At 48.9% G+C, this 6,821-nt stretch overlaps 1 long non-coding RNA gene across 1 annotated transcript; it reads right to left on the bottom strand.

Annotated features, from left to right (window-relative positions):
* Positions 1–314: 314 nt before the first annotated feature.
* LOC131481709 (uncharacterized) lies at positions 315–4,224 on the bottom strand. The gene is made up of 3 exons (XR_009246530.1): positions 4,177–4,224; positions 1,619–1,690; positions 315–822 (listed from the first exon to the last, which is right to left on the bottom strand). It is a non-coding gene; the product is annotated as an uncharacterized LOC131481709 (long non-coding RNA).
* Positions 4,225–6,821: the final 2,597 nt, after the last annotated feature.

The raw sequence follows: 6,821 nt of genomic DNA, 5'->3' as shown, positions 1-6,821 counted from the left end.
GTTCCCCCAGGAGGCCAACTCCTGAAAGGTAAGGTCATTTTGGTATAAATAATTGGATTTTAAATCTTAGCCTAGGTGGACTCTTATTTCAAAAAGCTCACGAAAATGCATCTGATGAGAAAACCATACATTGATCTTGAAATTTCTTACACTCCCCAGCTGAGGCTGAGTTCTATGAGCAGTGATTCCAAACTCTGTGCTGAAGGCATTGCCCTGATACTCACAAGGTTCAGTGACACGTAGCAGTCGGATTTCAGGGAGATCCAAAGATATGCTTTGTTTGTAATTAACAGTGATCTTGTGCAATTTTTGGTTAGGTTCTCAATTACTTCAGCTTCTAAAGTGGATCACAATATGGCCTGTGATACCACTGATTGAATCTCTGCTTTCATTCACATCCATGCTCCCAACCAACTCTTCAGTGCGCTGGTTCAGCTTTCCAGGATGCTCCCATGGAATGCTGATGGCTTTTCCTGCTTCAGAGTTTAAGAGGCGTGAATCTCCGTGGTCCATATCCTTGGTTGCCCTCATGGATAGATTCATTTCTCTGTTGAATTTCTCATATTCTCATCATCGCTTACTGAAGAAGGTTCTGGAGATGGAGTGGGTGTTTCATTCTGTCAGGTGTCCCAGGAGGCCCCAGGAAACTGGAGCAGCCTTTACTGGAAGAAATCTGTGGGGATGAAGGCCACGCAGCTGGGCTGGGGCAGCACACTGGGCAGCTATCTGTCCTTGGCTCTGCCTGCAGGTGCACCGGAATGCCAGCGGCCTGGGTCTCAGTATGCATTACAACCATCCAGAGGGAAGCAGCTTGTCCTCTGACTTGGGAAGCAAACTTGCCAGTGGCTACAACAAAATTCAAGGGATGCTATTTTCACTGCAATGCAAGTGTTGTGGCAACAATGATGGAGGCTCTAACATGTACTGCATCCAGAACACCCACCGGGGAGGACACATGCATAGGCTCATTGTCTGGAGGAATGGATGAAACTTTGTCTTTATGCAGAATCTCAAATGTTACAAACCAGAGTAAGTAATGGAGTGACCTTCTTGGTGTCATCATCCGCAGTTAATGTTCGTCCACACAGTGTCCAAAGAGGTGCCCACTGCACCCACATATTCTTCCATGAAGCATGGCCTGCCCTCAGATCATCTCAAGATCCTCCCTCCAGTCCTTTGCCATGCCCCACCACCCTGAGAGCACATGATTACTTCCAGAAAAAAAACTTAATTTAATATCATAGAATGAATGCATTAGAATGTGGAATATATGACAAATATCTGAAAGAATGCATACATACACAAAAAAATCCATTGGATTTGTACCGTCTCCAAATATCAGAGTCCTTTTTATGGCTCTGGGTGCTGAAGGACCCTGGAAGTCCCTCCCCATGGGTGATCCCCTCCCATGACCATGCACTTCTTAGCTACAGTCAAGAGTCACAGTCACGAGAATAGGTTGAAGTGGCCCAGAGATATGAGACCTGGATCTGGAGTCAGTGTTGCTTCAGGTCAGCAAGTCCACATTCCCACGGGTGCCTGTAATCACTGCAGGTGTAGGACCTGATGGCTCCCACTTCCCACCTCCTGCACGCAAGTGTACTCCAGCTCTGCTTACTAAGGGAAGGATCAATGGCCAAAGGCTGGTTCTCACCTTAGTCCCCATAGTGATGTCCTGGGGCTGTGACTTCTTCCTGGAAATGAAGGGGAAGAAAACAGAGCCATAAGGCCAGGTTCCAGACCAGGCCCCTTAACCTGCAAAACAGGCCAGGGAAGAACCAGCTTCATCATTTCAGCCCAGGGGATAGAGAAGTGAAGAGGCAAGACAGGCATCCTGCTGGCAAATACCTAGTGGGGCTTGGTTACCACCAATACTAGGATCCAACCATCAGACAGGGACTCTCCCTATCTCTTGTGGTCCAGTGTTGCCATCAAGCCCATGCTCTGGGATGCAATAGTTCCCTCTGCAGCAGCTGCTAGCCTTCTGTCTTGAGAAGAGACAGGCTACTCTGGGGCATGAGGTCTATGTGTCCACATCAACTATCTCCAGGAACGCAGCCTGGGGATGGCTGAGTTTGCATGATGTCCTGAGATCTGCTCAGAGCTGTGAGTGTGCACCCTGGGTTCAGGTCACCTAGGATACCTCATCTCTCCCAGGAACTTCATCCTCTCCTCTCCACTTTGCACAATCTGTCTGAAGTGCTTGCTCTCACCTCAGTAATTCTCCATTGGTCAGAACCTTAGCCATGCCTCCCTACTCAGGACTTTCTTTGTCCCTGGGATCTGTCAGATCATGGAGTCAAATTTTCCTGTCTAATCCCAGTCCTAAGGTAAGCTGCTAATACATGTCCAGAAATAGCCTCGGCTCTGCCCCTCTTGCTCGCTTGTATCCACCTCTCTGAGCCTCTGTGCTATTCTGCACAGCTGTGGAGATAGCCTCAGGACCTGGCTCCTGCACCTTAGCCCCACTCTCCTTTCAGCACAGACTCAGGACTAGGGTCCTCAGCTGCAAGCCCTCCTACTCCGGTCTCTACTTCAGAGGCTCCAGGCAATTCAGAGCCCTGAGACAATACCCCAGCTGTCCATCAAGCCTGACCTCAATATGTTGTTTCCTTGACCCTGAACTCAGGAACACACTGGACAGGTGTGCTGCCTCATAGTGGAGGTTTCTTTTTTTCTTTACGAAGATACATATATTAATTTGAGATAGAGACAGAGATGTTGGGGGGCGGGGAGTAGAGAGGAAGCATGTGAGAGTGATATTCTATCTGATGGCTCACTCTCCAGATGGCCACAATACCCGGAGCTGGGCCAGGGGAATATCAGGAACCAGGAACTCTATCTGTATCTTTCACGTGGGTGCAGGGTTGGTGCTGGCATGTTAGGTGGTCGCTTAGTCAGCTATACCATAGCAGCAGCTGTAGGAGCAGCTGTGGGTTTCTGAAACCCATCCCTGCCCAGAGATGTGCTGGAGTGTGAACAATCCACAACAAGAATCCAAACTTGTCTGGGACAAGCTCATCACTGTCTTCATCCTCAACCCAAATATAACAATGGGGTCCTCTGTGGGTCCCCTGCAGCCAATGGGGGGGCACCCAGATCAGACACCAGGATGCTCAGAGTCAAGGACAGCTGAGCTGTCTCTCTTTTGTTTCCCCGGGGATACCAGCATCCTGGGATCACGGGCTCTGCCAATGAGGCAAGGGACCCACCTCCTCCCCCAGCACCAGGCCTATACCTGTTCATACTTGAAGGAAATTCTAACTCACTTCCAGGCCCTCTGGATCTTCACAGCAGCCTGATGAAAACTGACGAACATGCAAACATAACCCAGAGAAGGTGAGCTGGCCTGAACTGATGCCCCACTAGATTTGGACAATTGTCACAGAAGGCAATAGCCCAACTGCCAGGCAGACTGGAATTTGGTGGCGGGTTTCCAGAGCACAGGATAGAGGGATGTTGGTGTAAGGGCAACCCCTGTCTGGCCTCCCGGGAAAGGGACTCCTCCTCCAGATGGACATCCAAACCTGGGAGTCACCTGTTAGATTTACTGACCACCCGTTGAAGAAAAACACCGGCCAAGTACAAACAGGCCTTTATTAAGCAAAGAGAAATCTGTTTCTGGGCCTTTCTCTATGTAGGAGAGGAGGGGACCACAAGTGGAAAAGACAAGCTGGGTGGTGGAGACAAAAGTTTTATACACCTTCTGACATGGGTGCTGGCATTGGCCCTGCTGGGCCCTTATAGGGCAAGGAATGTTGGTCTTTGTCCATCATTGGCTCATACGTGGCCTTGGCTGCCTTCAGCGTGTCCAATCTCTGGTTGAGGTCACTCTAATGTTCACTCACTTCCTGTAACCATGGTAACTAGCATCACTCTGCCCCACTCTGGCCTCTCAGATCGGTTGCTCTCAAAGTTCCTCCACCTCTCCCATCCCCCTATACACCTGCTCCAGATAAAATTAGAACCGCAAGCTGTGGTCTTACACAGACACATTCACACCTGCCACAGAGCACAGTATAGCAGTGAGGCAACTATATACATTATCTGCCCACAAGGATACCCCTTAAAAGCTCAATGATTTATCCATGGTCAAAGACATTGGAGAGAAAGTTGGGCCACCCACCTGGGAGTAACTGTTCCCATGCCACAGCACAGGCACAGCACAGGTCCCACTCATCTCCAGTCAGAATCCATCCAGTTTTCCATGTGTCTCCTGCCCCCACTACTAATAACTGTACAGGTTGGCAGTTAGCAGACTACTGGCCGCTTTGGCCTAACCACCCAGAGGGTGCGCCTCCCAGTGACTGTGACATCATAGGATGCTGTCAGCCACTTACAAGTAGTGTCTCATATGGCAGGAGGGTCAGGGTTCTAAGCCCTCCCTTTATGAAACACCACCAATGATTGGGCCTGTGACCTCTCAAAGGCCCAGGAGAAGAGGGCAGAGCTAGGTCTGAGGTGCCATGGACCGAGGGGCAGCAGTATTCCTCCTTCCTTTCCTCCCTTGCAGTTCAATTCCAGAACAGCTGAGAAGGCCTGTTTACTTGAGTACAAATTAGCACTGGGAGCCCACACATGCCTATGCCTCCAACTGAGGTGCCTACACCCTGTGTCTGTTGCCACTATCACCACACCTAGGGAATCGCAGGGTTTTACATGCTGTCCTACAACAGGCTCTACCCCAGCACTTCCACCCTCAGGACCTGTACCCTCCTGCTCTCTTCCTTGCCTTCTCTAGTTAATTAACTGAATAACTAACTAACTAACTGAAGTATGGATTTCAAATTTTTAAAATTATTTTGAGCCTAAGTGAACTTACTGATTTGTACTTTCCATGAGCTTGAATTGTCCTTGTGATTTCAGTATCACTCAGGTGCATACGATGACTCCATGCCGATTGGCTTGCTGTTGCTGTGTTCAGTTGTGTCCTACGATAAGATGCTCTCCACATGCCCTGGAGGAACAGGCCAGAATTCCACCTGCAGAAATCCCAGCTATTGGCAAGGGCACCTGGGTAACCCTGCTCTTGTTAGAGGTCCTCTCTGTAATGTCACTGAGTTAAGCCTCAAGTCATTGAGGAGCCCCACCTGTCAGAAGAGAACTGCCCACGATCATCCAGTTGAATTTTGAAAGAGGCATGATGCAGACGCTGGCTATCTTACTCCAAGGCCAGGATGTCTAGGCTGTCTTATGACCCTGTACCTCATATATGATGAGAGCAGGGGCTGAATGGGTATACACACAACATAGTGGGCCTTGTACTGGCCCAACTTGTGTGAAGTCAGACAGACCACGTGGAGGGGCAGCGAGGTGTCCAACTGTCCAGCCACTAACCCTAGATACAGGGGTGAGGCTGTGGTACACATCAGCCCCTAGGTGACTCCCATGATGCCAGGGGATGAACACTGCCTGCCCTGAGTCTAAGGCAGATCTGGGATACCCTCCACATGTGCCCAGGAGAGAGGGGAGGCAAGCTGGATGTCCAGGATGCTTCCTCACCTTCCCACCTCCTAAGGACGGGAATGATGATCTGCAGTGGTTTTGTGGAGCATCTCAGCAATGGATGCTCTCTGCACAGTGGGTGATGGTTTCCCTCCTGGCCAGGCCCATGCCACAGTCTGCAGTGTTGAACACACTGCTCTTGAAGTGTGTCATCAGGTTAGTCACTTATGATCTCAGCTGTTCCTGAACCTCAGATTCAGTTGTTGTATGCAAAACTCACACCAATCTAGTCATCCCTGCTACTGCCACATTACAGTTAGGCACACGAGCATATAGTTTTACATATTCACACACAAGGTACTGCCAAACTTTGTGGCACACAATTTTTAGTGCATGGCAAAACCTCACTTGTACTTGAATGAGTTTTCCTCATTCACGACTCAGCTCTGGAGGCAGACCATTAAGAATGCACAGGTAATATAATGTTCCTCATTGGGAACAGTGTTAAATATTCACACACCACAGTTCTGCAAGAGGCAGGGATAAATGTGGTAAGTCTAAAATGGGCCCAAATTGCTCTTGATGGCTCTATTCAATAATGTTCATCTTTTCCTCACAGCTCTACATAACAATAGTCATTTCCAAATGGGGTGCTACAGTTGTTTTTCAGGAAGAATTCACGAATGTGACCTATAGAGTAGTAATTTGCAAAATGTCCATTCTGTGAGCCAGTTACTGGGAGACGCAGGAAGCCCACAGGTGCTGAGCTCAAGGTGAAATGGCTGTAAGTGATGACAGCACAGAGTTGGCCGAGGCAGCACGCAGCCTCGGTGGTGATGCTCCCATGTCAGAAGCTGAGGCCAGACAAGAGGCAGACATGAGGTTCATCACAGATAACTGGACACAGAAGCACTGAATGAACCTTATTTTATTTTACTTTGGAGGCTCATTTTACATTGTTGGCTCTGCACTTCAGAGCCCTGACATGGGAAGGGAACCTGGAGATGAAGGGACAGTGGCTCCACAATCACTTATCAGAGGTGCCTGGTAAATGCTCTGACTACACCAGAACAAAGCTGAGCATGTAGCTTCCGAATGCAGTCACAGTAGCAGGGGACTCTGCTGGAAGCTGGTTCCACGTAAGAGATCACAGATGCAAGTGACCCATGAACTGTTGCATATTGGGTGTTCAGGGGCATGTATGTCTGTACATATTTTAGGTATGCTCTTTCTATTTTAAAGAATTATTTATTTTTTATTGCAACGTCAGATATACAGAAAGGAAGAGAAACAGGAAGATAGTCTGTCTGATGATTTACTGTCCAAGTGACCACAATGACTGGTGCTGTGCCAGTCTGAATCCAGGAGCCAGGAAC

Source organism: Ochotona princeps, chromosome 13, assembly GCF_030435755.1.
Source record: "Ochotona princeps isolate mOchPri1 chromosome 13, mOchPri1.hap1, whole genome shotgun sequence".
In the NCBI taxonomy this organism is placed as follows: Eukaryota; Metazoa; Chordata; class Mammalia; order Lagomorpha; family Ochotonidae; genus Ochotona; species Ochotona princeps.
Note: the sequence above shows the minus strand (reverse complement) of the source record. Positions and strands in the feature narration are given on the sequence as shown.